This window comes from Bidens hawaiensis, unplaced genomic scaffold (genome assembly GCF_021521415.1).
Source record: "Bidens hawaiensis isolate Kalapana, Puna unplaced genomic scaffold, B.hawaiensis_p1.1 tig00043684_1, whole genome shotgun sequence".
NCBI lineage: Eukaryota > Viridiplantae > Streptophyta > Magnoliopsida > Asterales > Asteraceae > Bidens > Bidens hawaiensis.
Window position 1 is genome coordinate 57169 of NW_027497755.1, and position 21962 is coordinate 79130.

The following is a 21962-nucleotide window of genomic DNA, read 5'->3' on the forward strand; positions in this document are numbered from 1 at the left end:
GATTATATTTTCTTTTCGAACCTTTAGTTCAAAACATCTTTTCTTTATTAAATATGTTCGAACCTCTAGTTCGATCATTTATATTTTCTAAACACTACGTTTCTTCTCCTCGAAGAAACGTATACTTTATTTCTCCATTTATTATTTCGGAAACTCAAATAATATTAGTAACAAGGAATTACTTTTATCTCAATATCTTTTATTTATATTTTCTTTGTTTATATTTTTGAGATATCGAGTATACCCTCGACTAGGGTCTAAGCCTATTAATATTATAATAATATTTTACTCCGACAGAACCCCTACCTTGATTGGCTTAGAAAATCCTATACTCTCGGGGAACACTTCTACACTTGCACATTAATCAAGGAATCTTGACCAACTTTTCTTGGCACGCAAAACGAGTTACGTCGGTCGTCGGGATTTGTTGGCACGACCTTCGAGGCGGGATGTCGGTTCACTTTTCGATGGCACACACTTTGAGGAAACGTTAGGTTTTTGGCACGTTTTCGAGATAACGATCGACGGTTCGTGGCACAGTTTACGAGGTCATGAGAGATATTTCTAGAGAGAGAAAGAGAGGTGAGTTGTGATGAAAATGAGAGGGCTGGTTTCCTATTTATAGGGCTGATAAGCTTGACCCATCGCGATACACGATAGGTCTTGAGAAGGATCCATCGTGTATCGCGATGGATCTGGAGGCAGAAAAGAATATAATATTACATCACGATACGCGATGAGCCAATGGTAGGCCATCGCGTATTGCGACTAGCCTTGTCACGTTATTGCTAGATTTGCTGCGTGGCCTGCCACGTGGTAGGACACGTGTCTCCGGCAGTCAAACCACGTCAGTACTAGCTTTGCCACGTGGCCTGACGGGTTGCCTTTGGGTGAAAGCGTATCACGACACCGCCCAACTTGGGGTTCTGTAACATACCCATCGCGATACGCGATGGGCTGTCTTCTGATCCATCGCGTATTGCGATGGGTCAGGAAAGCTAGAATGTTCAATTTTGGTCCTTGACTTTGAATACTTAGCATTTATTGGTCTCGCTTCCAGTTTCCAAAAACATTAAGGCACCTCTCAAGCCTGCGAAGTGCAAAGTGCATCATCAAAGCGCCACATTGCGCTCATCGCCCTTCGCCCGTGCGCGTGCGCGTCTGGTACTTCGCATTCTCCGCAAGGACCACTGGTACATGTTTGGCATAAAAGAATATTACTATGGTAACTCTTCTCCTTATAAAGAGCTTCCAAAAATTTCCCACTTTCGATGCGGGATGGATTTTATATTCCTTATTTATATCCATATGAAGGAGTTCCATTTCCTTCATTCTTTCCATGTGGGATGGATTCCATTTCCCAATTTTCTTAAATATGGAATGCTTCCAACTTATAATCTATATATACTATTCCTTTACGATATTTAAAATATTTTTTGGTCATTCTATTTTCGAAGTTGACATTTTTAACCCAAAATAAATATGATATTTTTCAAGATGTTACATTTAGCTAGATTAAAACTTTTAATCGCATGCTGAAAGTAAAAATGGGCCACTACTTTTTATATACAAAAAGATTTGGTCTTAAACTGGTTTAACGGTATAAATCGGTATTTAAAGAAAAACTAGTTGTTCAACAAACATACCGCATGCCAAAAAAAATCGGGCTCATACTTACCGGAAATTCGGTTCGACCAGTTTCTCTAGCCGATATTTACCATTTTTTAAAACATTTGTTTCAAGCTTTGAAATTGGGCCGCACATGGGTATTAAATAAGCCAGTGTTTAATTAAGGTTTGGCGAGTCAAACTTGACGCAGACATAGAAATCTAGCGCGAACCAAAATAAGACGAATTTAAAAAAAACGTCTTAGACCTACAAACTCAATAATTATAGTTTTCACGAGTTTACATGAACAACACCCATTGAAACATAACTTTTTTTTAATTTTTGCATATTATAAGTTGGAATTTACAAATATATATATATATATATATATATATATATATATATATATATATATGGTTCAAATAAAAAACAATTATTTTGTGAGAAGTGTGAAAAGACTTTAAAATAAAGTAAACCACCTAAATAGGACACTATACCATGTAAATAGGAAACTATACAACTTTTAGGAACTACCAATCTCAACCACTAGATCCTAGATCCAAGGGTGTACATCTATTCTTATGCTTCTTACAAAATTATTATTTTTTACGTTAACCCTACCCATATATATATATATATATATATAATTTATACATTCTACGAAATTGTCCCATGGAGTAATCAGGGTTGAGAACGGTACTTGATTTTTATTTTGGACTTTAAATTGTACCCTTTACATTTCCACCTTTGGATTTTCCCTACCTCTTTGCGAGTTACTGGTGGTGATGTTAAGAACGTTCGACTCTTCCTCTTGATAAACATTGCTATTAACTTACTAAGTGACCATTTGTCTTCTTAAGTGTTATAGTTGATCTTAAAAGCATCATAATGTACTAGAAGAGAAGGCATGATAAAAAGCACTAGAAAACCTTCACTGATCTTCATGTCTAATCTCTTCAATTTGTAGGTCATGTTGATCATCATCATAATGTCCTGACACACACCACTAACACCATCGTATTTGGAAGTAAGCATCATCATTAATATACAGTATCCACAAGAGCTTTATAAGATCCCTTAAACTGTTTCTTAGCTTAATTCTATAAATTTTGGCATTCTCTAAATCACGTATAGCTCCCATTATGGCACTTGCAATGGAATTCTTTAGGACATAACAGGCATTTTGATCAACCACTCCCATTTTTGATGATATACTTTCTGATCTATAGTGCTTTCAGCGTTAAGAGCTATGGGAGCGTCAAGCCTGAGCGCGTTATCAAGATTTCAACATTCTAAGAGCGATTTTAATTGTGTCCCTCCATGTGGTAAGGTTTCCCCAAACAGTTGTTCGATTACTAAATTAGGAGTTAAAGTGGATTCTATATTGGTACAAGTGGAAGAGTTGAAATAAGCTAATTTTGGGGTTACTATAATCATTTGACAGACATATTTAATCCACTAAAGGGAAATTCTATTGCCACACTTAAAACAATAGACTAGCTTAACGTTCTATTTAGATTTTGGCTTCGTTTAGGCTATGACCAAAATTCAAATAATATGAACTTAAGTAAATAATATTGAAATGGCTCGTATATATAACATGTCACCTTTGGGAATAAATGAAATATCCATGTATACTATAAAAACAAGTAGTTGGGTGATTTATAGATATAAATGCACAAAACAGTTTTGTTAAACTTCAACTAATAGAATAAAAAACAAGAGCAAATTGATAATGCAATTAAATTAGCGTAGACGATATTATCTTAACTGCGTTTGATAATACCATTCTACGAAAGATCACTGACTTACTATCCAAGGAATTTCCATGTCTTGTCTTGGCCCTTTACATCACTTTATGGAGATTTATGTTACACAAAATGAGGTGGCTTTTTCCTTTCACGAGATTCTTATGTCGCGTACATCTTTACATGTTCCATATGTAATAGTGTAAAACTTGTGACAAACCTACCGACATTAACTCTAAGCTTAGCAAAACTACAGACGAACCTTTACCGGACGACACTTTATATCAAAGCCATGCTCTTTAATACATAACATTCACCCGCCTTGACATTATCTATGTAGTTCAACAAGTATGCTTATTTATGCATGTTCCGTGAAAATTGCATTCGTCAAACAGATAGTACAATATCTCAAGGGCACTCTAAATTACACACACACACATATATATATGTGTGTGTGTGTGTGTGTGCGCCCTCCATATCACTCGCCCTTAGTTAACAAAGCTTAAAACATACTCAAATAGTGATTGGGAGCCATGTCCGGCTCTCGATGATTCACATATGAATATTTTGTCTTCCTCAGATATCGACAACTTCGTCTCTTGTTCCTCGAAGCTCAAAACAACAGTATCTCGATCTAGTGTCGATGCTGAATATCAAGGGGTAGCTAACACAGCATCCAAAAAAAATTGGTTTCAAAACTTACTGTTGGCGCTATATGTGCCAGTTCGTCAAGCCACGATAATTTACTATGTTAATGTTTCACAGTAACCTATCAAAAAACTTGGGCAACATCAAATCACAAAACATGCATAAATAGATATTTATATAGTTTGTGAAAAAAATGCTCATTGGTTCTGTCAATGACGGAGGCAGAAATTTTTTATCCTCAATTTGGTATTTTTCGGTACTTGGATTTATTATAATTCAACGTCAAAGTTTTGGTGCTGGATGGGGTCGCATAAAAATGCAACATTGGTCTTCTTCTTTTAAATCAATAATAACCCCTAAATGCACAAATTCAACATCATTAACATATACTTCTAAAATAAACATACACACCAAATGACCTAATCAGACTTAACATATTTAAATTAAACATGAATGAAAAATATAATTTACATAAACAACAAAAAAAACTAATCTTCATTTTTTTACTCATATTTTATGAATAATTGTACTTGAAAATCAAAATTAATAATGCAATGATGGAATGATAAATGATTATTGATTTGATAACTATATGGAGGCGTGACACGTGAGGGCCGGATTTGATGAACAAAAAAGTCGAACTCGAACATAGTATTGGAGTTATTATTTTCTATCATTATCTTCACCCAATCTTGGCCATATTCTACTCCATCATTCACGGCTAATATTTGGATTTCCTTATTTTACATTTTCTTTGTTATAAAAACTTGATGACTATTATTGAGTGAGATATAATAAAACCAAGAACACACAGTATGCTTTGTATACCAATTTCTATATGGTATCAGAGCGGTTTCAAAATCATATCTCCAAACCCTAACCGAAACTCTCCTGCCTCCTTTCCCTTCTTCATGGCAGGTGACAAGTCTGAAACTAACCCGAAGAACGAAGCCGTACTCGATACCAGACACGATGAAGAATTACCAAGGGCAACACGAGTCAGGACTGATTTTTGTCCTCTACCAGGTTTGACACAAGAACAGTATAAATTGTCTTGAAGCATTTCAATCAAAACAATCTCAAAGAAGATATGCCACGAGTTGCTAACATGGCATGTAACAAAGATCAAGAAAATGAATGGGTAATCGACTCGGGAGCCACCGAGCACATTACTCACATAGACAATATACTTGAAAACAAAACCACAAACCCAAATGAAAGGCCGGTTATTATTCCAAATGGTGACACCATTTTTAGTAATGGGAAGATGCGATTATGCTTTGGAAGGGGGTGCTAGAATGAAAGGGGTCCTTTAAGTACCTGACTTTACTTGTAATCTCCTTTCGGTTAACCGATTGGCTAATGATCTTCAATGTGCGGTTACTTTTTTTCCTGACTTTTGTGTCATGCAACAACTCCACACGAGGAACTTGATTGGTGTGGGTAAGTGCAAGAAAGGTTTATACCGTATGGAGATGGTGGATAGTGAGCAGAAAGCTATGATGGTTACCGTGAACACATGGCATAAAAGGTTGGGGCATGCCTCCAATGATAAACTTTCTGAACTTGTTTTTCTCAAAGGTACTTTTTTGAACAAATTTTGTGACTCGTGTGATAAAGCCAAACATACTAGGCTTCCTTTTGAGCATAGTACTACAAAAACAAATACTTGTTTTGAATTGATTCATTGTGACGTCGGGGGAAATACCGCACACCCTCTTTTTCGGGAGCCACTTACTTTCTAACCATCGTGGATGATTATAGTAGAGCAACATGGGTATACCCTTTAAAGTTTAAACACGAAGCAAGCAAATGTTTAAAGAATTTTCGTCAAATGGTAAATACTCAATTTGAAAGGCCAGTTAAGAAAATAAGATGCGATAATGGTGGGGAGTTCGTGTCAAACGACATGTTGTCTTTCTATAATGAACGGGGAATCCTCCTTGAAACTACTTGTCCTCACACCCCTTAACAAAATGGGGTCGTTGAGCGAAAACATAGACATTTGCTTGAGGTCGCACGCTCCCTGAGATTCGAATCAAAACTACTAAAACGATTTTGGGGAGGTGTATTTTAACCGCCACATACATAATAAACCGTTTGCCCTCAAAAGTTGTTGATAACAAAACCCCTTTTGAGTTGGTTTTTAATCAAACTCCTGATTATAACTTCATGAGAGTACTCGGTTGTCTTACTTACTATCGAAACACAAACACTAAAGGAGATAAATTTGAAATGAGGGGGAGGCCCGGTGTCTTCTTAGGATATCTCCAAGGTACGAAAGGTTACAAGATTCTCGATATTGAAACTAACAAAATCATAGTTTCACGTGATGTAAAATTCTATGAAGAAAAGATTCCTTTTGAAGACAACTCTAAGTATGAGGAGGTTGATGTGTTTGAATTGCCAAATGCGTCACCTTATGATGAAGAACCAGTACCCACACTTCCTCAACTGCGGAAACTAGTAACTCCATCCCAACTAATAGCCACGGGTATGCATGCATCGAAACCGTGAAGCCAACTTTCCATTCCGCTACAAATGAAGCCCAACCCACCATTACTGAAACAAATGAAGACCAACCCACCATTATTGAATCAAGCCTAGTTCCATTACAAACCAACATTGAAGTCGGAATCCAATCTGCCACTTCTAGATGTGATACTAGTCCTGCTCCATTACAAAGTAATAGTGATGCTCAAACTGAACCCGTTACTTCTAGTCATGAAATTGACTCAACTCCACTAACAAAGATTGGTGGGGCCCAAGATCAGAATCATGAGCCTACACGAAGCAAAAGAACTAGATCTCAACCGGCCCATTTCAACGACTATCACGTAAAACTGCCCCCATCGGTCGACCATGCAAAGCCTGCACCAAATTGTAATTCCTCCATGGTATATCCCTTGTCTAATTTTGTCTCTTATGAAAATTTCTCATAATCTCACAAATTTTTTTTAGCGGCCATCACTTCCAATGATGAGCCAAGAACTTTTAATAAGGCCATACAAGATGAAAGGTGGAAAGAAGCAATGGAAAAAGAGATACGTGCCTTAGAAAACAATGGTACATGGACAATATACCGGAAAGCAAGCGTGCCATTGATTCTAAATGGGTCCAAAAAAATAAAATATAAGCCAAATGGAGAAGTGGAACGTTATAAGGCTCGTCTCGTCGCAAAAGGATTTACTCAAATGGAAGGGGTTGACTATCATGACACATTTGCACCGGTGGCCAAATTAGTAACAGTTAGGACTCTACTAGTTGTTGCCGTTAAATGAGATTGGATCATTAATCAACTCGACGTCAACAACGCCTTTTTGCATAGGGATCTACATGAGGACGTTTATATGAAAATACCTCAAGGGTTCTCCAAGGAAGGCGAAACACGAGTATGTAAGTTGAAGAAGTCTCTTTATGGTTTAAAACAAGCTTCCTGGAATTGGTACCAAAAGTTCACTTTTTCTATCCTCGAGCTTGGTTTCAAGCAAAGTAAAGCCGATCACTCCCTTTTTCATCTTCAGACAAGGAAACCGATTCATTGTTGCTCTCATTTATGTTACGATGTCATTATAGTTGGGAATGACTATGACAAGATACAAACTACCAAGTGAGACCTGGATAGTCGATTTAGTATAAAAGACTTGGGCAACCTAAAATACTTTCGGGGCATAGAAGTTGCTCGTACCTCTGAAGTAAGCCAGAGAAAGTACATACTTGATATTCTTAAAGACAGCGGCTTGCAAGGGTGTAAACGAGCTCCTTTCCTACGGAGCAAAATTTGAAATTAGATAAGGGAGAGAAAGAATCCAAAGTCAATGCTAATCAATAACGTCGCTTGATAGGTCGGTTACGTTACTTACAAGCTACCAGACCATATGTCACTTACTCGGTCAACGTGCTTAGCTAGTTTGTAGCCGATCCAAGACAAAACCACATGGATGCTGCATATCGAGTATTACGTTACTTAAAAGGATCACCTGGATAAAGCATCCTTTACCCCATGATGTTGGTTTTAGTCTTACTGCCTGTTGTGACTCTGACCGGCTTGGATGCCCCTACACTAGAAGATCACGAACCAGATATATTCTTCATCTTGGAGGAGCACCCATATCTTGGAAAACAAAGAAGCAGTCTGTCGTTTCTCGGTCATCCGCTGAGGCGGAATATCGATCCATGGCTTCTACCATTAGTGAAATCTTATGGATGAGGTGTAACAACTCGGGTTGGGGTGTGACATGAGGTGGCTTCTAAAGGAACTCGACATTCCTTTGAATGGACCTACACCTTTATTTTGTGACAATCAAGCGGCCAGGCACATCGTTAATAACCCGGTTTTCCATGAACGAACAAAACATGTTGAAATGGATTGTTACTTCGTTCGTGAACGAGTCGTTTCTCATGAAGTTCAACCATCTAGCATCGTCACCAAATTGCAAATAGCCGACCTTCTGACTAAAGGACTTGGTGCACAACTTCATTTCTTGCTTGACAAGTAGCGCGTTAGAAATATACACGCTCCAACTTGAGGGGGAGTATTGGAGTTATTATTTTCTATCATTATCTTCACCCAATCTTGGCCATATTCTACTCCATCATTCACGGCTAATGTTTGGCATTTCCTTATTTTTTCATTTTCTTTGTTATAAAAACTTCATGACAATTATTGAGTGAGATATAATAAAACCAAGAATACACAGTATGCTTTGATTACCAATTTCTATACATAGTTGATCAGACATAGGAGGGTAGTCGATGACAGTTGAGGGGTGAGGGCCGCTAAGCAATTAATCAGCTGGACAAGGCAAGCCAGTCAGAGTCACAATAGGCAGTAAGACTAAAACCACCATCACGGGGTAAAAGGATGCTAAGCAATTAATCAGCTGGACAAGGCATCCTTTTACCCCGTGACTGGCTTGCCCCTACACTAGAAGATCACGAACCAGATATCTCCTTCATCTTGGAGGAGCACCCATATCTTGGAAAACAAAGAAGTAGTATGTTGTTTCTCGGTCATCCGTTGAGGCGGAATATCGATCCATGGCTTCTACCGTTAGTGAAATCTTATGGATGAGGTGGCTTCTAAAGGAACTCGACATTCCTTTGAATGGACCTACACCTTTATTTTGTGACAATCAAGTGGCCAGGCACATCGCGAATAACCCGGTTTTCCATGAACGAACAAAGCATGTTGAAATGGATTGTTACTTCGTTCGTGAACGAGTCGTTTCTCATGAAGTTCAACCATCTCGCATCGACACCAAATTGCAAATAGCCGACCTTCTGACTAAAGGACTTGGTGCACAACTTCATTTCTTGCTTGACAAGTCGGGCGTTAGAAATCTACACGCTCCAACTTGAGGGGGGAGTATTGGAGTTATCCAATATTGGCCATATTGTACTCCATCATTCACGGCTAATGTTTAGCATTTCCTTATTTTACATTTTCTTTGTTATAAAAACTTCATGACTATTATTGAGTGAGATATAATAAAAAACCAATAATACACAGTATGCTTTGATTACCAATTTCTATACATAGTTGATCGGACATAGGAGGGTAGTCGACGACAGTTGAGGGGTGAGGGCTGCTAAGCAATTGATCAGTTTTTTTTGTAATATAATATTTCATTTAATTATTATTTAGGTTTTAAATGTTAGTTGGGCTATTGTCATTTCAATTGGCTTTAGTAATTTATAGTAATATGAGTTTCTCATTAATATAGTTTCGATGCCAATTCAATTGGGTTTAGTAATATATATTGTTTTTTTAAAGATTTAATATATAAAAAAAGGTTTTAACTAATATTTCTTGGTCCCTTGGTTCTTAAACACAAGGTGCTCAAAGACATTTAGGGGGTGTTTGGGATTCCTTTGTAGAACTCCATATAACTTTTTATTAGTTAATAAGTTACAAAAGTGTAACTTATTAACTTTTCTCTCTCACACCAAAGCAATCTCAAACACCTATTATTTTTTAAAAAGTTAATAAGTTAAAAATTGATGAAAATAAGTCATCCCAAACACACACTCCTTAATGTGTGAAAAACAATTAATAGATGTGTTCTATCTTGCTATTTACATACTAATAATATAAGAATGCATAAATGAATTAAATATTATATTATTGTATTGACTATTATACGTTTGAAGCCGCCTTCGTTTCAAAGTTGATAACTGGTTAAAGTCAACGGGGCCACTTCTTGAATATTGTATTGTATCTTTGTGAAGTCCTTCAATACATGGCTGTAAAGTACGTGAACCCTAGCCAAAGGTAGCCTACAACCCTAGCCACGCCATTAGCCAATTTACATGAACAATGTTGACGTTTTCAATATTCATTGTTTCTTTTGGTGCGATATGTACTTGCATCATGACCGCAGACACCATACTTATGAATGAAACCATTAGGGATGGCCAAACCATTGTTTCACCCCAAGAATCATTCGAGCTCGGATTCTTTAGCCCCGGAAACACCTCCAACCGATATGTAGGCATATGGTACAAACGGCTAGCAACTGGTACCGTTGTTTGGGTTGCCAATCGAAACAACCCAATCAAAAACAAATCCGGTGTGTTAACCCTTAATCACTATGGAGTTTTGGTGATTCGTGACTCCGCCACTAATGTAACTATTTGGACATCAAGTTCAACTAGAACCACTAGAAACCCGGTGGCTCGATTGTTGGAAAGTGGGAATCTTATGGTTATAAACCACGAAGAAGGACCGGAAAATTACATTTGGCAGAGTTTCGATCATCCAGGAGATATAGCGCTACCAGGATCAAGATTTGGAAGGAATTTGGAAAGGGGTATTACGACGAATTATACGTCATGGAAGAGTGATGATGATCCCTCGCAAGGTTCGTTTGTGATTTATATGGATTTCGATGGATTCCCACAAATATTTAGAAGGAATGGAGATGTGATCCGCTCCAGACTGGGATCATGGAATGGAATTAGGTATACAGGTGCGATCAATAATGAACAAACTGGCATTTACATAGACACGTATGTTTCAAACGAAAGAGAAACTTACATAGTATCCAATTTGATAAATAATTCGGTTCTTAGTATAATGAAGTTAACTCCTGCTGGCAACATCGGTAGGTATAACTGGATCGACCAAACGCAAGAATGGTTTCTCTACGCAGAAAGTGAGACAGATAGTTGTGACAGATACGCATTGTGTGGTGTTTATGGCCTTTGTGACATTACACAATCAATAATCTATGGATGTCTAAAAGGGTTTGAACCAAAAAATAAGGATCAATGGAAAATATCCGACTGGACTGGTGGTTGTCAAAGGGAAGTTCCATTAGATTGTGGTGCTGGAGAAGGATTTCGAAGGTATTCGTTCATGAAATTACCAGACACGAGGCAATCATGGTTTGACACGAACATGACCCTCGCACAATGCAAGGTGAAGTGTAAAAGTGAGTGTAACTGTACAGCTTATGCGATTTTGGACATCAAATATAACATTGGTTGCTTGTTATGGTATAGTGAACTCATTGATATGCGAACACTTCCTAACAACGGACAGGATATATATATACGAATGGCTGCTTCAGAACTGGGTAAAGTTTAATCTATCTAGCTAAGCTTTTATTAGCAATTGCTCTAACTATGCGGTTTCTTATTATCTACAGAGAAAGATATAAGGGCATCAAAAGGCAATAGCAAATTAGTGATAGTGGTAATCTCTGTGCTTCTAGGTACAACCGTTCTGCTTGGAATGTGCTTTCTAATCATTAGAAATAGAAGGCAAAAGCTGCAAGGTAATGCTCTTTTAATTTCCTTAACATTTGTTTCATTTGAATCAACTATAGCTCTTCCACTCATGATTTTGTAGAGAGGCATGGTCCAATTACTCGACAAGATGTGGTAGACCTACCTTTGTTTAGTTTATCGACATTAGTTGCTGCAACAAACAACTTTTCAGATAGTAACAAGCTCGGTCAGGGTGGCTTTGGACCAGTTTACAAGGTATTATTTAATCTTCAAACAAAAATCTGATATTAGTTTTTATTGATCTGATTAAAAACATCCTATTTGTTAAGGGATGTTTGATAGATGGGCGAGAAGTTGCAGTAAAGCGTCTTTCCTTGAGTTCCTCGCAAGGAGTTGAAGAGTTCAGAAACGAAGTTATATTCATTTCCAGGCTTCAACATCGAAACCTCGTCAAGATTCTTGGATATTGTTTTAAAGGTCAAGAAAAGATGTTGGTTTATGAGTACATGCCTAACAAAGGCCTTGACCAACTTCTTTTTTGTAAGTCTTTGTTTTCTTAACAATTTAATTTTAACCCTTTCTAGTCCTGTTTTGAAATTTTAAATGCAAGTTCTTTTTCAGACGAACCCAAAAGCAAAACACTTGACTGGTCGAAACGGTTCCATATTATAGATGGGATTGCTCGAGGTTTACTCTATCTTCATCAAGATTCTCGTCTACAGATTATCCACCGAGATCTCAAACCTGCCAACATTTTGCTTGATCATGACTTGAACCCAAAGATATCCGATTTTGGCCTTGCGAGAAGCTTTGGAGGAAATGAGACCCAAACAAAGACTAAAAGAGTGTTGGGACTTAGTAAGAATTCATTATAAACGTTGAAATTATGTTTAGTACTCTTTAACTTAGTATTATGTTCTTGTTGGATAACATGACCAACACTTTGGTGCAGTGGATACATGTCCCCAGAATATGCAGGAAAAGGAATTTTCTCTGTAAAATCAGATGTATTCAGCTTTGGTGTTTTGATGCTAGAGATCGTAAGTGGGATCCAAAGTAGATGCAGTGTTCTCGAAAAAGTAAGATCGGTCGAGACTACAACTTAGAGTAATTAAATTAGTATGTTTCAACTGTGACATTTGTTTTTAACTGTTTTCTAGGCATGGAATCTCTACAAAGAAGGAAAATTGTTGGAACTGGCTGACTCTTCTTTAATCAAATCAGACCATACATTTGAAGTGTTACGATTGATCCAAGTGGGCTTACTATGTGTTCAAAACAACCCTGAAGACAGACCAAACATGTCTACTGTGGTTATGATGTTGAGTAGCGACGGTCAATTACCAGAACCGAAACATCCTGGATTTTACACAGAAAGTAGTTGTGCGAGCTCAAGCAGCATAGAAGCACAAAACTCATACAACAACGTTACGGTCACACTTATGACAGCCAGATGAGTGATCAAATTTCAGTTGTTGGTGGTTGGTAGGGTAACCTTATTTCTCGAGTCTCCACTCTTTATACACTTCAGCCTTCCTTAAACGTAATGGATCCGTGTGCTATTGTTTTAGCCTATCATGTGTCAACATGCGGCACAATGATCAGGCAGTGTCATTTGCAAAGATATCTAGTTCTAATGACTCGTTGACTTGTGTTGTCTATATACAAATACAAGTCACTAAGCTTGTTTGTAAAGTAATGACTCTCTATCCTCTGTTGTCTCTCTTGATGTGACCCATAGACTTTTATTAGCTGTTATATACAAAATTATGGATTCTTTTCTGCGTCAAGAATCATAAATCCTTAGACTACAGTTTTGTTTTGATATTATGTCTCAAAGCCTTCCAGTTGAAATCAACTTAAGTGCGGACTATCTGCAATAATGAGTTCAACTCTGTGATTAGGAGCCTATGAATGGGGCTAAAGAGAGAAAGAAATTGATGAAAGAAAAGAAACATAATGAGGAAAATTGATATCAAAAGGCCTCATATGAGCACCATAAACTCTAAGGAGACAAAAAAAATTGAAAAAACCTTCAAAAGCACATAAAATATGAAAAAACATGAAATATGGTAGGGATATAAAAAGCCACTAGCTGAACGGTATAGACATGTTATAAGCTAATTTAGCTACAAACTACGACAGTGGAGACTTGCTTCTGTTAGAAAAGACTTGCATTCAGTAATTGTCATATAAGTCGGAGCGAAATGTGTCAACGCTATAACGAATTAAGTACAGTTGATGTTGCAAAGATAGTCTAGTTCAAATATTAATCTGTTAGAAAACACCCCGTTGGAAGCTTACACCATTGATACAAATGATACCAAACAGTTTGCACCGCTCGTAATTTAGCATTCTCATCATACCCTCTATTTATGTGAGTGGTGCTTTTATAACTTAGAGAGTGATTTAGGGTGTTATGAGTGAAAAGTTTTTATATTTTAGAAAATACAGTGATTATTCTATATATTTGAAAAGTTATTGTTTACCCCCTATAAATTTTAAAAAAAAAATTTTTGAAGTTGTGAGTGTGAGAAAGAGAAAAGATAATAATAATAATAATAATAATAACAATAATAATAATAATAAAGATATAAAAAATATTATTTAATTGAAATGCATAGAGAAAATGTAGTGAGCTTTAGTGTAACTTTAGATTTAGAGATGATGGATTAGATGGGAATGCTCTTAGAAGTAGGTGATTGCAACTTTCATCGAAAGTCAACTTAAGTTGAGGGAGAACGAATCCAAGTCATATGCCTTTCTACACCCGAAAATATTGGAATGAGCTGGACCACCAAAGTGATATTGTAAATAGCCGAAATAGCCCACACACTTAACATGTGCCTCATTATTAACTGTCTTCCGACTTCCTTTTTAAATTTTAATTTAGCCTTTTATTCCGTTTCTTTGCTTGTTCGGCCTCTCATGACCCAGTCAAGAAATTCAGCACAAATATAATTTATATCAAACTTCGGTGGTCTAAACACAAAAAAAGGAAGTCGTCGTTCTATAAATAAATAATTTTCACAACAAATTAAATCCAACAAAGTTAAATATTTGGGCGTTTTTTGATGATTTAGATTGTTGCGGTCGCAGTATATATGATTTTCTTAGGGTTTGGTTGAAATCAGAATTGTAACAGATTCATACTCGTTTATCGTTTATGGTTATGCCTGTAACTTAATGATAAATAATTATTTTTAATCGATTCTTAATTTCATGATGTTCTTCTTTGATTCTAGTTTCCAGAAAGCTATAGTTTGTAATTTTTGGACAAGTGGATCATATATTTTCTGATTACAAAACATGTCAAATCTAATTCGGGAATATGTTTTCTGACCTAATTTCCTAACATCATCACTTGAAACTAGTTTTATATCCGTCCGGTGGATGGCCATTTTAACGTTATTATGACATAAGTATATTTTATTCACATTATTTGTATAATACAGAACTAAGTTTCTAGTAGATGTATTTTATCTTCTTAGTATTAATAAAAATAAAATTAAAACTTAACCAATATATTCACCCAAAAAAGCTTTACTAAATTAGCATTAATAACACCCTTGCTACATAAACATTCTGCAAAGTGCAAAGTATCCACCTCATATCAAAAGCATATGCACATAACAAAAGAAAATTAACTACAACACCAGAAACAAACTCCATTTTCTTCTTTTTGTAAGTTTAATCATTTGCCGCCATTTGTCCTATACTTGAAACATATGCTTACTGAGCTCTCCGGCTATATTCTTCCAACTATTACCTTGTTTTTCATGAAACTTCCTCAGCAATTCAATCACTTCTGGTATCCAAGACCGAGTTTTACGTCTTTCAAACAAAAATATAAATTGAATTAGAAGTGTGCAATTACAAAGCTAACCAAAAAAAAAGAATAATTGTACCTCCTATTCGTTCAGCCTTGCATCATGTTGGATATTGCTGGTAGATAACTGACATCTTTCTTTTTCTTTTTCTTTTTTTGTGGAGACAATTATCAGTTTTATATTTCAAAATTAAAATCATATAATGGATGAAGACGGAAAACAAACCTTTTCCATCAATTGCAACAGCTGACATGTAAGCCTCTTTCTTCTATCACGTCGCCATCGGCTTCATCGTCCTTGAAATCACCCTCCCGAGAAGACGCAAATGAATGGATAACCTTGTCTTTGAAATGGTATACGGTCAATTTCACAGCATGTAGCTTGTAAATGTTTATTATATTTAACCAAACAGGCATCAGAGCCTACATAATCACTCGTTTAAGATTTAATCGTCACCAAAAGTTGTCTTCTTTCCTAAAAAAGAAAACCATTTGCTTGTAAGAATATCTTCTGCCTAATGGCTTGGTTAAACTAAAAAGGGAATATAAAGAGCATATACATGTAACGGGTGTTGTCAAGCGAGGCGTGCTAGGTCCACATCCTCTGCCACCACCCCAACCACCATGGCACCATCTCTGCCACCAAACCTACCTCTTCCGCCACTCCTGCCACGATTAAAGCCACCACAAACTGTTCACCCAATGCCCTCTGTCTTCTTTGGTAACACGTTCATCATCAAACTAAAATTTGTAGTAAAATCAAAATAAAATGCGATAACCTATAAACAAAATAACAATCCATACGATCATATGAAAGTAAAATTACGGATTGTATTAAACTTGACATGTTGAAACACGGAAAGAACACCTAATAAATATAACAATGACTTGGTAAACAGAAAGGGGTTAACATCATGGTTATGTGATAGAAAAAAAAACCACAAAAACCAAAATTGAAAAAAGACACAATAGTCATATTTGAAATTGCATTGACAATTTGCAAAAACAAATACAAGTTTATCTGCAGGAAATAATAATAATAATAATAATAATAATAATAATAATAATAATGTATATATAACTGAAATAACCAAAAAGGCAAAAATGATATTGTCCAATCAGTCAGTTAATTTCCGTTGGTTTAATCGGTTATTGGTTATGTTCGGTTCTGTTAATTTGGTTATGCTTGCTCACTGACTCACCCGTACGATTATCCTTCAGTAAACATAAAGTTTGTTATAACCACAGTGCTACAAAGACACCTGTAGAAAAAGGGAACAATATATATTATTTAGTATGGCATGGACATATAAAGATGTTGCAGAGACAAACAAATACATTCAGTCATATATATAATTACCGATTATAGCCAAAAAGATTAGTTGTCTTCAATAAATGGTCAGGATCTTGTTTCAAAATGATCTAACGGCTGAGATTACTCCAAAATTAGTTTTTTTTAATGGGAAACAATATATTATATAATTGACAAAGCCAAATGGATTGTGACCATTTCTGTAACTTAGTTTTATGAGCCTAGAAGACAACCCAATTGACCTTGAATAATTAGGATAGATGAGGTGAAAGAACCATCAAACTACTTTTTGTTGCGCAATCTGTTGAACAGTTTATACTTATCTGCAATGATTGATTTATTATGAGTTTTATATACATGATAAACATATTTGATAAAAAAAAATTGTTTGGGAAACCTAATTCATATATACTACAATGGTAAATTTTATAGAATTTATTTCTAAGTTTTGCTTAGTGAATAAAATCCGTTTGTACATGCTAGAATCTGTCTCATGAATAAGTTATACGATTAATGTTTGGTTGATTGGCCATGGTATTGATGTGTGGATACATGCTAGGACTTTTTGGTACTTATCATCACCAACGAGTCGTCGAGTCAAGTTTATGTTTGTGTGTGAGTCCATACGTGGGTCTTACACGCGTCACCAGGTGAGTTCATACATTTTCATTACTTGTTTTCTGGAGAGAAAACACAAAACGTTTTTATTACCTATTTTCTATACAGAAAACACAAAACATTCGCCAATACTTGTTTTCGGGGAGAAAAAATAGACATACTTATATACCGGTTTTCTGTAGGTAAACGCAGTGACTCGTTTTGGATTTGTGTAATTTCTTATATATCACAAGTTTATACTAGATGCCCTCTATATCACATAAAGTCCTTACATACCGTGAGCCGTTGGGGTCGCGGGGAAATTTTAAGTAGTACTACTAGGTTTGATAAACCTCACCTTCTAAAACTCGATTGAAGGTCGGTGATAAATGTCGAAAGGTCAATTAAAAATATTTGTAAAGTTACATTTACTAGAAAGGGTAAGTAAGATGAATCCATAGGGAATCGGTAGAAAGTGCAAGTTAGACTCAAGATTTATTAATTATTCAATTAAGCGGACAGACAATGTCAAGCGGTTTCAAATATTTGTTATGGGAAAACACTATTACTTTTGGTGGTAAACAATTATGAGAAAATAACCAATCTCAAGGTTATGAAGCAGACTAGACATTTGATTAAACCTATTTATAAACTCGTTTTTATATACCTATAATCAAAAGACTAAATATTTGACTCTACTAATCATCATAACTTAATCTGAACAATTGATTTGGCTAATAATAACCTAGTTGATTACCACTTTTAAGATTTGATAAACGCAATCGGCTTAATGGCTAAAGATAAACAATCAATGACTCTAAAAACCTAATCCTAAAAGTTGATGGCCACAAATCAGTTAACTAATAAAACTTCAAATCAATGAATTACGAAAAACTTTTTAATTTCACAAACAAACATCAAGAGTTAACTAACTGAATGATTAATCAAATCCACAACCAATATAGAAGTTTAAAATACCAAACGTCTAGCTACAAGCAAAACCCTACTCCCGAAGATGGTTACAAGTGATTTAGTATTGCATATTGATCTTGAATCTCTTAATTATGGAGTGGAATGATGAGAGCATGGATGAATGTGGTGTTAAAGGGTGTTAAGATGGTGAAAGATGGCCTCCAAGTCGCCCAAAGACGATAGATGATAGGGTTTGAAAGATCTTCGAGATTAGGGATTTTGTGGCTTAAATGTGGCATAAAATAGCAATTTTCATAATAACTCGTCAGATATTCGTAATAAATCATCAGGCACCGCTGTAAGCTACGACCATGCCACTGTAACTTACGATGGATCAGTAGCTTACGGACATCGGTCTCTGCTTTACGGTCATCGGTGTAAATCCTCCACCGTAAGCTACGGTGGAGGCAAACTTATGCTACAGTATATCCTAAACAAATTTCTCCACTTTTCTCTTTTCTTACCACTGGTTTGCCATTGTGAACCCCCGTTTGCTTCCTTTCTTCCACTACTAGATTCCTCAACGTACTAAGTGCTGCAGTTAGTTCCTTTAAGCTCCGATCACATGTGATCAATAAACCACTCAAAGTATACGTTTTCGATATATAGAAACAATTAACACACACGAAATTAAACATTAATAACACATAATTTCACCCACTCATCAATCGGACGAGTGTAATTGTCCTAACATACATGCACCGGTGTTTGTGATAGACCTTGTAAGAAGGCCTACATACAATCAGCTTTGGTTCGAACGTCTAGTAGCATGTAAATGGGTTAGCTATCCTGGTGATTTGCTAAAAGTAGTCAAATAATTATTAACTAAAATTATGTTAATCTAGACACTAGTAATACTCTAGACTCTTAAACTTAGTTTAAACTACTAACCGGCAAGTGAACCGGTCGACTCTAGTACAGCTAAGTAAGTCCGGATATCGAACCCACGGGACTCTTTAAATTACGTAAATTAACTAGACTAGACTCAACTACAGTCTCGACTATTTATTAATAATGTTTTAAAGGGGTTTTTAAACTAATTATCATTAAACTATAATTAAAACCTAAATAATTAAATAATAATAAAGTATAATTATTGCTTAACCTAATTAATTATAATATTAATAAACTTAACCCTAATTAATTTAAAATATAATAAACTATTAAAATACTTAGATTAATTCAAATGATGAAGATAGAATTCTCAATGTTGCGGTAATCAAATAACTGGCAAACTTAAGTTATAGAACTGGGATCGTAAAATAGACCCTTGACAGATTACCCGAAAAGGACCCTTGACCTTCAAGAAGACGCCTATGGATTTCTAACAAGTTTTAAGACTCACCAGTTTTTTGAATTAAACTTCCTTACGGTTATTTAATAATTTATGTTTAAGTATCTTTATAACGAAATCCTACCTTACAGCGCGAAAATCAAACATAGCAAAGCAGACTCAATTGACTTAATAGATTAAGTTGACAATCAAACCTAGACGGACTCCTTACGAAGAACTAAATCTAGCAATCCTGACCAACAAAGATCTATCAATAACCTATCACCTTACAACTTTCTAGGCTAGCAGCTCACTTTTATTTATTTATTTAGTTTTATTGTTTCTATGATCTTAATCGATATCAATCATAAACTAGTCAAGAACACACAACAAATGACCTAACAAAACTCTATTCTATGAAACAATCAACAAGGGCAATGTGAAACAATAAGTCTAAGTAAATAAAACCAAGCAATCATATGCATCAATTAATTCAAACTTAACAGTTTACTTAGAACATAAAATCCATAGTGAAAAGAAATCCCAAATAAAATCAAACCAAACAAAGGTTCATCACAAGCCTAGGCAGTCTAATAAGTTTAGCCTAACATCTTAAAATCAAAAAAACTAAAATAATTAAGTGTAACAACCAAGCTCATGATTAAAATAATAAATTCAAACCGAACTATGATGATGCTTGGTTGAGTAGGTGTTTGAAGAAACACGGATCCACTCCCCAGGTATGGGTCCTGGATCCAATGAGTCCACAGGGTATAATACGATAACTACTACCACGATATGAATAAAGCTCCCTGAAGTCCAGTGACCGGAACCTGCAAAACAAACACCGTGAGTCTCGTTACAGGAAGGACAAGAGGGGGGTCTTCCTGTAACCACCCTCCGGAGTGAGAATCAGTAATGTTCGTAATGAAGAAAGTACTCAAGTACAAAGACCAAGAGTAGTCGGAATACCGGTGAGTGAATGAATGAATACCTCATATCGTTTGATAAGGTATTTATAGCCGAAGGATGATGGAAGATGATTGGGGCAGCTGTCCTCTTCTAGAAGATCTTTGATAACCGCCTGGACACGTGTCATCTTTTGATAGGTTGGGCTATACGTCCCATGTGCATGGGTATAACAACCTGGACACGTGTCACCAGCTGATAGGATGGATCGCACCCTGACCATGTGCACGGTTATAACAACCTGGCCATGTGTCTTCTTGTGATAGGTTGGGCTATACGTCCCATGTGCATGCGTATAACAACCTGGACACGTGTCACCAGCTGATAGGATGGATCGCACCCTGACCATGTGCACGGTTATAACAACCTGGCCAAGTGTCTTCTTGTGATAGGTTAGTATGTCACGTATTCCCCAAGTAAGAATCATGAGCCTTTCTTCTAGAAAGTATTTGAATGGTGACAGCTGTCCTACTGCTGAGGAGGATCATATTCAGACTGACGAGCTTCCACGCCAACGTCCTCCTCAACAGTCTTCTTCCACCCCGGCTCGCCTTAAGCCCTCGGGTTCCCGTTATTACGGGGATACGGGCTTGGGTGACAAACACGAGTTGTTTGTCCCTCCATGGGGCATTACCAATGGTTCTCGATTTTCCCAACCGAGAACTTGTATGGAATTTGTTGAACATTGCTCACCCCCTGCTGAAATGGCATATCAGCGTGATCTTTCCTGCCACGACCTTCATATAAATGTTGTTTACCATTTGGCGAATGCTCTGGCCGGTAGCCAAGAGGTTCTGAGCGAATGGCGTACTCTGGGCGGGAAGGTGGGGGAAGCTCGTCGGGCGGCCGAGGTTGCCAAGAAAGAAACTGAGGAGCAACGTATTGCTGCCCAGACTGCTAAATGGAAACAATCTGATGCGGAGATTGCTCTTAAGAATGAACAAGATCGCTATGCTGAGGATGCCCGTCGATGGAAGGAAGCTTGTGAAAAGCAGAATTCCGTTCTTGAAGCTGCTCGAGCTAAGGCTCAGAGGGAGAGAAACGAGTTGACTCGTGTTCAAGAGGCTAATACTTCATTATAAAATCAAGTAGCCCTTCAAGGAGCGCGAATTCACGATCTTGAAGTGGAGCTAAAGCTGCAGAAGGAGCGGGCTGAACTTAAGGATCAAAGTGCTGTTGAAATCCAGATTACTTATGATTCCCTCCTTCAAGCTCATGAGGAAGCCATTGCGGAATCGAAGGAGTTCCGAGCGCGGGCCGAGCGTGCGCAAC

General features: G+C 36.6%; 1 pseudogene across 1 annotated transcript in view; it reads left to right on the plus strand.

Annotated features, from left to right (window-relative positions):
* Window positions 1–10323: 10323 nt before the first annotated feature.
* The window catches only part of LOC143594476 (G-type lectin S-receptor-like serine/threonine-protein kinase At4g27290), a 31769-nt pseudogene continuing 20130 nt past the window's right edge, over window positions 10324–21962 (plus strand). The window contains exons 1-2 of the transcript XR_013146338.1: window positions 10324–11584; window positions 11657–11785. The product of XR_013146338.1 is annotated as a G-type lectin S-receptor-like serine/threonine-protein kinase At4g27290 (transcript). The remainder of the gene's footprint in view (window positions 11585–11656; window positions 11786–21962) is intronic.